General features: G+C 42.4%; 1 non-coding gene across 1 annotated transcript; it reads right to left on the bottom strand.

Moving 5' to 3' along the window:
• Positions 1–8,265: 8,265 nt before the first annotated feature.
• trnaa-cgc (transfer RNA alanine (anticodon CGC)) lies at positions 8,266–8,337 on the bottom strand. Its single transcript has one exon. It is a non-coding gene; the product is annotated as a tRNA-Ala (tRNA).
• Positions 8,338–8,970: the final 633 nt, after the last annotated feature.

The following is an 8,970-nucleotide window of genomic DNA, read 5'->3' as shown; positions in this document are numbered from 1 at the left end:
ATGCAATATGCCAGAGGTGGCCTCACCAGAGTTTTATAAAATTGCAACCTAAACTACTGACTTTTGAACTCAATGCCTTGACAAATATAAACAAACATTCCATAAGCTTTCTTAACCACCCTATCAATCTGTGTAGCCACTTACAAGGAACTATGAACTTGGATCCCAACATCTCTCTGTTCAGCAACACTGTTAAGGATCTTGGCCCTTTGCCCTTAACAATGTACTTTTACATACCCCGTGGGTATCTTGTGACTGACTTATGTCAATGATGTAATTGAGTATCTTGTGAGGTCACATGATGTAATTTTCCTGCTGGTGTGAGGTCATGTGATGGCATATTCCAACAGGTATATAAGGGGAAACCCCTGATGTCACGCAGTTAGCTCGTCAGTTCGTTAGTTAGTTTTGCAGCATATTTGTCTCATGACACAGTTTCATTTTAAAGTGGAGTTTTTACTTTCTATTGTAAGGTACAAACACGTTGTGCCGGCAGTTTCGCCAATCGCTGCTAGTTCTTGTTTGTTGTACTTTTGTTTTACCTTTACAGTCTAGTATTGGAGAGTGAAGACCTTACCAAAGTACGGGAAACCGAAGGATTGAGTAAAGTTGGTGTCATTCAGTGGTTTTATAAAGGATCGACCTTATTGAATCTTCATTCAGGAATAGTGGCCTGCATCTGAGATAACCCCTGCAAGATCAGGAAGGTTTGTGCAGTGTTCACTCTCCAGGAAGGAAGGTCAGTTCCTGTAAGCCATTTTTTTTCCTTTGTCCTGAATCCTTTGGACAAGGCATCTCTCGGCTGGGATCAGCAGTAACGTCTTGTCTTCAAAGAAATCAGTTCTCAGAGAAGTCCTCCTTACTGACTGTATAAATCACTTGGACTTTCGAATTTACCACTTTAAGAACTGTTCCAGAGTTCGGCTGCTTGTTAAATTGCTGTATAGCGGTTAACTTCCGGTTAAGTTAGTCATTTGTTTACTTTTTACTATTGTTGAGAAGAGTTTAATAAATGTTTGTGTGTTTATAAAACCTGACTCAATTCTATATTCATTGTTGCTGACCACATAACAGTACTGCCTCCTTGCATTTGCCCTACCAAGGTGAAGTACCTCACATTTTTCTCAGTTAACCTCCATCTGCCATTTCTGCAACTGATCTATATTGCACTGAATTTTTTGCCAGTCTTCTGCACTATCCACAACTCCACCAATCTTGGTATTACTCACAAATTTACTAACTGCCTGTCTACATTTTCATCCAGATCATTTATATACATCACAAACAGCAGAGTCCCAGCACAGATCCCGGCAGAACTCCACTAATTACAGACCTCTAGCTCAAATAAGTCCCTTCAACCACTACCCTCTGTCTTCCCTGCTCAAGTCAGTTCTGAATCCAAGCAGCTAATTTTCACAGATCCCATGAATTTTTATCTTCTGGATTAACCTCCTATGAAGGACTTTGTCAAACGCCTTACTAAAATCCATGCAGACAACATCCACTGCCTTACTCTCATCCATCTCTCTCGTCACTTTGTCAAAAATCTCAGTCAAGTTGGTAAGACACGACCAGCCACGCACAAAGCCATGCTGACTCTCCCTAATTATGCCATGGGTTTCCAAATGCTCATATATCTTATTCATAAGAATTTTCTCCAGCAATTTCCCTATAATTGATGTGAGAATCACTTGTCAATAGTTCCTGGGATTTTCCCTTGTCCCCTACTTAAATAGAGATACAACATTAGCCACTGGCTAGTTCTCCGGGACCTCGCCTATGACTAGAGAGGACATAAAGATATTGGTCAAGGGCCCAGCAATCTTGTCTCTTGCCTCCTTCAATAACCTGTGGTAAATCCCATCAGGCTCTGGGGACATCCACCTTAATACTCATTAGGAGGCCCAACACTTCCTCCTCCTTGATCTCTAAATTCCCTAACGTATTTATACACTCAACACTGATCTCCTGGTCCTCCATATCCTTTTCCTTGGTAAATACTGAAGCAAAGTACTCATTAAGTACCTCACTCACTTGGATGCTCTGCATCCAAGTAAATGTTGCTCCCTTTATCCTTGAGTGGTCCTACCCTCTCCCTAGTTATCTTTTTACTCTTGATGTATGTATGGAATGCCTTGGGATTCACCTTAATCCTACTTGCCAAGAACCTTTCATTCCTCTGGAACAATGCCTAATCCCACATGCACCTCAGTTGATCCAAAGATGAACCTTCATCCACCTCTAATCTCCAAACACTACTATTCCTACACTCTTGGTGGCCACAAGAAAGCAGCATCCATCATCAAGGACCCCACCATTCATGCTATGGTCTCTTCTTGCTACTACCACCGGGCAGGATATACAGGAGCCAGGAGCCTTAGGTCCCACAGCAGGAGGTTCAGGGACAGTTACTACCTTATGACCATCAGGCTCCTGAATCAGCATGGATAACTTCACTCACCCCATCGCTGAACTGATTCCACAACCTACAGATTCACTGTCAAGGACACTACAGCTCTTATTTTCAGTATTATTTTTTCATTTGTACAATTTTCCTTCATTGTTTTTTGTCAGTCTTTGTTCTGTACAGTTCTTTATAAATTCTATTGTACTTCTTTATTTTCCTGTAAATATCTGTAAGAAAATCTGTAAGAGATTAACGCAATAGAAAGGAAGGACATAAGCCGGGAAGATGTGGAATCGATATGGGTAGAGCTGCGTAACACTAAGGGGCAGAAGACGCTGGTGGGAGTTGTGTACAGGCCACCTAACAGTAGTAGTGAGGTCAGAGATGGTATTAAACAGGAAATTAGAAATGTGTGCAATAAAGGAACAGCAGTTATAATGGGTGACTTCAATCTACATGTAGATTGGGTGAACCAAATTGGTAAAGGTGCTGAGGAAGAGGATTTCTTGGAATGTATGCGGGATGGTTTTTTGAACCAACACGTCGAGGAACCAACTAGAGAGCAGGCTATTCTGGACTGGGTTTTGAGCAATGAGGAAGGGTTAATTAGCGATCTTGTCCTGAGAGGCCCCTTGGGTAAGAGTGACCATAATATGGTGGAATTCTTCATTAAGATGGAGAGTGACATAGTTAATTCAGAAACAAAGGTTCTGAACTTAAAGAGGGGTAACTTTGAAGGTATGAGACGTGAATTAGCTAAGATACACTGGCAAATGACACTTAAAGGATTGACGGTGGATATGCAATGGCAAGCATTTAAAGGTTGCATGGATGAATTACAACAATTGTTCATCCCAGTTTGGCAAAAAAATAAATCAAGGAAGGTAGTGCACCCGTGGCTGACAAGGGAAATTAGGGATAGTATCAATTCCAAAGAAGAAGCATACAAATTAGCCAGAGAAAGTGGCTCACCTGAGGACTGGGAGAAATTCAGAGTTCAGCAGAGGAGGACAAAGGGCTTAATTAGGAAGGGGAAAAAGATTATGAGAGAAAACTGGCAGGGAACATAAAAATGGACTGTAAAAGCTTTTATAGATATGTAAAAAGGAAAAGACTGGTAAAGACAAATGTAGGTCCCCTGCAGACAGAAACAGGTGAATTGACTATGGGGAGCAAGGACATGGCAGACCAATTGAATAATTACTTTGGTTCTGTCTTCACTAAGGAGGACATAAATAATCTTCCAGAAATAGTAGGGGACAGAGGGTCCAGTGAGATGGAGGAACTGAGCAGAATACATGTTAGTAGGGAAGTGGTGTTAGGTAAATTGAAGGGATTGAAGGCAGATAAATCCCCAGGGCCAGATGGTCTGCATCCCAGAGTGCTTAAGGAAGTAGCCCAAGAAATAGTGGATGCATTAGTGATAATTTTTCAAAACTCGTTAGATTCTGGACTAGTTCCTGAGGATTGGAGGGTGGTTAATGTAACTCCACTTTTTAAAAAAGGAGGGAGAGAGAAACTGGGGAATTATAGACCGGTTAGCCTAACGTCGGTGGTGGGGAAACTGCTGGAGTCAGTTATCAAGGATGTGATAACAGCACATTTGGAAAGCGGTGAAATGATCGGACAAAGTCAGCATGGATTTGTGAAAGGAAAATCATGTCTGACGAATCTCATAGAATTTTTTGAGGATGTAACTAGTAGAGTGGATAGGGGAGAACCAGTGGATGTGGTATATTTGGATTTTCAAAAGGCTTTTGACAAGGTCCCACACAGGAGATTAGTGTGCAAACTTAAAGCACACGGTATTGGGGGTAAGGTATTGGTGTGGGTGGAGAATTGGTTAGCAGACAGGAAGCAAAGAGTGGGAATAAACGGGAACTTTTCAGAATGGCAGGCGGTGACTAGTGGGGTACCGCAAGGCTCAGTGCTGGGACCCCAGTTGTTTACAATATATATTAATGACTTGGATGAGGGAATTAAATGCAGCATCTCCAAGTTTGCGGATGACACGAAGCTGGGTGGCAGTGTTAGCTGTGAGGAGGATGCTAAGAGGATGCAGGGTGACTTGGATAGGTTGGGTGAGTGGGCAAATTCATGGCAGATGCAGTTTAATGTGGATAAATGTGAAGTTATCCACTTTGGTGGCAAAAATAGGAAAACAGATTATTATCTGAATGGTGGCCGATTAGGAAAAGGGGAGGTGCAACGAGACCTGGGTGTCATTATACACCAGTCATTGAAAGTGGGCATGCAGGTACAGCAGGCGGTGAAAAAGGCGAATGGTATGCTGGCATTTATAGCGAGAGGATTCGAGTACAGGAGCAGGGAGGTACTACTGCAGTTGTACAAGGCCTTGGTGAGACCACACCTGGAGTATTGTGTGCAGTTTTGGTCCCCTAATCTGAGGAAAGACATCCTTGCCATAGAGGGAGTACAAAGAAGGTTCACCAGATTGATTCCTGGGATGGCAGGACTTTCATATGAAGAAAGACTGGATGAACTGGGCTTGTACTCGTTGGAATTTAGAAGATTGAGGGGGGATCTGATTGAAACGTATAAGATCCTAAAGGGATTGGACAGGCTAGATGCAGGAAGATTGTTCCCGATGTTGGGGAAGTCCAGAACGAGGGGCCACAGTTTGAGGATAGAGGGGACCGAGATTAGGAAAAACTTCTTCACACAGAGAGTGGTGAATCTGTGGAATTCTCTGCCACAGGAAACAGTTGAGGCCAGTTCATTGGCTATATTTAAGAGGGTGTTAGATATGGCCCTTGTGGCTACGGGGGTCAGGGGGTATGGAGGGAAGGCTGGGGCGGGGTTCTGAGTTGGAGGATCAGCCATGATCATAATAAATAGCGGTGCAGGCTCGAAGGGCCGAATGGCCTACTCCTGCACCTATTTTCTATGTTTCTATGTTTCTAAAATGAAACTCATGGTGACATATACTTCGATAATAAATTTACTTTGTCCTTGCTCACTCTGTAAACAATAGTTCATCCAAAAGATTTCTGTCAATGCCCTAACATGCACTCGATGTTTAGTCATAGCTCCTGGTTCAGAAATGCCTTGATAATAGTTTCTCTTTGTTTGTTTCAAATATTTCATGACTCCCAAACTTTGTATCCCCTGGAGCATTGCAAATCCAGAAATAGAAGTGCTGCTCTCATTTTGGCCTCCTGATCTTCAAATTTGATTGCTCTGGTATTGGGAATTACATCTTCAATTGTCCAAGGCCCAATGACCTCTACCTTTCTGTTTGAAATTAGTTGTCAAACTTTAGGGGCAGTGTGGTATCATTTTACATTAGCAACCTGGGTTCAATTCCCGCTGCTGTCTGTAAAAGTTTGTATGTTCTCCCATTGACTGCATGGGTTTCCTCCCACATTCCAAAGATATAAAGGCTAGTTGGTTGTGAAAAAGCTATGAAAATGCCAGGCACATGGTGACATTCGCAGACTGCCTCCACCACACATTCATACGGTGTTGGTCATTGACCCAGACGATTGTATGCTTCGATGTGCATGTGACGAATAAAGCTAATCTTCCAATTCTTGTGTTACATCTGTCCTAAAGAACGTGGAGGCTTGGTATATTGGACTCAAAATTAGCTTGATCACTGACGACAGAATGTAGAGGTGGAGGGGTGTTTTTCTGACCGGAGGTGGACTCCGATGGCAGGTCATCTCATCCGAATGCCTAGCTCATGCATCACCAAACAGATCCTTTTACTCCCAGTTAAAGGGAAGTCAGCGAATCCCTGGCAGGCAAAGGCAAAGTTTCAAAGATAACATTAAAATCAGCCTGAAGAAATCCAACATTACATCTAAAAACTGGGAAGACATTGCACTCAATAGATACACCTAGAGGAAATCTGTTCAAGGGGGAATTGCACTTCATGGGAGTGACCTCCGCAGAAAACAAGCAGCAGCTGAGAAAGGAGAGACTGAACAACCAAAAGACCCATCCACTGACTACAACCACCAATTACTCGTGTCTACACTGCACCAGAATATGTGGATCCTGGATCAGCCTCTACCGTCACCTGAGGACCTATCAATAGACAACCCTTAGGAGAACATCGTACTCGATTCGAATGATCACACTACTATCACTGTGACCAGTGGTGTTCCACAAGTATTAGTGCTGGGAATTCTTGTGTGCCATATATACACTTTGGACAGAAATTGAAGTGGTCTGATTAGATTGTTTGCAAAAAACCAAATTGAAAATGTGGATTGCAAGGAGGATCCAGACCACTTGGAAGTATGGGCAGAGAAATGACAGATTTTTTTTGACAATTTTGGGGTGTTGCACTTAAGGAGGTAAAATGCAAAGTATACAATAAATGGCAGGAAGCTGAGGAGCATTGATGTATAGATGAACTTAGGAGCATTGATATATAGATGAATTTAGGAGCATTGATGTATAGATGAATTTAGGCCTTGCAAGTCCACAGCTCCCTGAAGATGGCACACATGCAGATAAGATGTAAACGCTTCATGTGCCATCATTGGTGAGGGTGCTAAGTCTAAAAGATGAGAAGTCACATCATACCTTTATAAACTATACAGAGTGGTGGGTGCCTGGAATTCTCTGGGAAAATGACAGAAACTGGTACGAAAGCAATGCTTAAGAGGCATTTTACATCAACAGCAGGGAATAGAACGTTTCCAGAATGAGGGGTCACAGTTTGAGGATAGAAGGGAAGCCTTTTAGGACCGAGATTAGGAAAAACTTCTTCACACAGAGAGTGGTGAATCTGTGGAATTCTCTGCCACAGCAAACTGTTGAGGCCAGTTCATTGGCTATGTTTAAGAGGGAGTTAGATATGGCCCTTGTGGCTACAGGGGTCAGGGGGTATGGAGGGAAGACTGGGGCGGGGTTCTGAGTTGGATGATCAGCCATGATCATAATAAATGGCGGTGCAGGCTCGAAGGGCCGAATGGCCTACTCCTGCACCTATTTTCTATGTTTCTATGTTTCTATGAATAGAGGGAGATAGACCAGATGTGGGCAGATAGCACCAGTTTAAATTGGCAACATGATCAACACAGACTTGTGGCTAAAGGCCCTGCCCTCTGTTAGACTATTGGGAAGCAAATTCCAAAATCAGAGGTGCAAAGCAACTTGGGAGTCCTTGTGCAGGAATTCCTAAAGCTTAATTTGCAGGTTGAGATGGGCAAATTCAATATTACCATTTATTTCAAGAGGACTAGAATATTAAAGGATGTAATGCTGAGGGTTTATAAGGCATTGGTCTAACCACACTTGGAGTGAACAGTTTTGGGCCCCATTTCTAAGAAACAATGTGCTGGCATTGGAGAGGGTCCAAAGGAGGTTTGCAAGAATGATTGAAGCAATGAAAAGGTTAATGATTGACGACCATTTGATGGGTCTGTGCCTCTGCTCTCTGGGATTTAGAAGAATGAGGGGCTAACCCATTGAAACCTACTGAACATTTAAAAGCCTAAAAAAAGTTGATGTGAAGAGGATGTTTCCAATAGAGGGAAAGTCTAGGACCAGCTTCAGAACAGTAGGACATCGCTTTAGAACAGAGATGAGGAGGAATTTCTTTAGCCAGAGGGTGGCGAATGTATGGATTTCATTGCCACAGATGGCTGCGGAGGTCAAGTCACTGAGTATTTTTAAGGCAGAGGTTGATAGGTTCTTGACTAGTAAAGGCATCAAAAGTTACAAGGAGAAGACCAGAGGTGATAATTTCCCTTGCCCCATCACTGGACTGTTCCCACAACCTATAGACACACTTTCAAGGACTCTTCATTTCAGGTTCTTGCTGTTCACAGGTCACTGGCACTGTAATAGCATTACAATATCTGCTGTGTGGATCCCCACCATGCAGATGCCAGGGATTGAACCTGGGACCTCATACATGCGAAGTACACATTCTTCCATTGAACTACATCTGCAACATTGGAGACACATATTCGGAAAAATTCAGTCTTGCATGGGGAAACCTGTTTACTGTGTGTGAATTAAAAAAAACAAAAAAATTACATGTTTTTCAATTCTGGACTTCTGTGCTTTCCCTCTAGGAGAGAATGTTTTTCTGACACACTAAAGTTCTAAAATTCATACAAGAAATAAACAAGACACTAATAGTTTAGCTGGATGTTAAACCCTCCCACTCTACATGGCGGTGCATTATATAAATGGCAGCTGAAAATTGTAAATACAACTCTTTTAGGACACAAGTAAATAAAAACACTAGATGCAGCAAATAAATAAAAATGGAAAATACAAGATCAGGCAATACATCTCCAGCAAAAGAAAGTTAACATGGGTTAAGGACATTCATCCTGTGGCTACTTTATTATGTACACCTACATATTAATGCAAATATATAGTACGTGGCAGCAACTCAATGCATAAATGAATGACCACTTCTCAGGCTTCCAGCCGGGTATTAGTATCGATTTTAGCTAACACTTCAATGACAAACTCTGCCATCTTTATCAGAGATGATGCCTGGGCATATCTAGTCCAGTAGTACATAAACCCCTGTCGTCTGTCCCTTTTGGTTAGTCCTCATCCAATCAGTT

The sequence above is a fragment of the Mobula hypostoma genome, chromosome 11 (assembly GCF_963921235.1).
Source record: "Mobula hypostoma chromosome 11, sMobHyp1.1, whole genome shotgun sequence".
NCBI lineage: Eukaryota > Metazoa > Chordata > Chondrichthyes > Myliobatiformes > Myliobatidae > Mobula > Mobula hypostoma.
The sequence above is the reverse complement of the archived record's forward strand: the minus strand, read 5'-3'. Positions and strand labels throughout refer to the sequence as shown.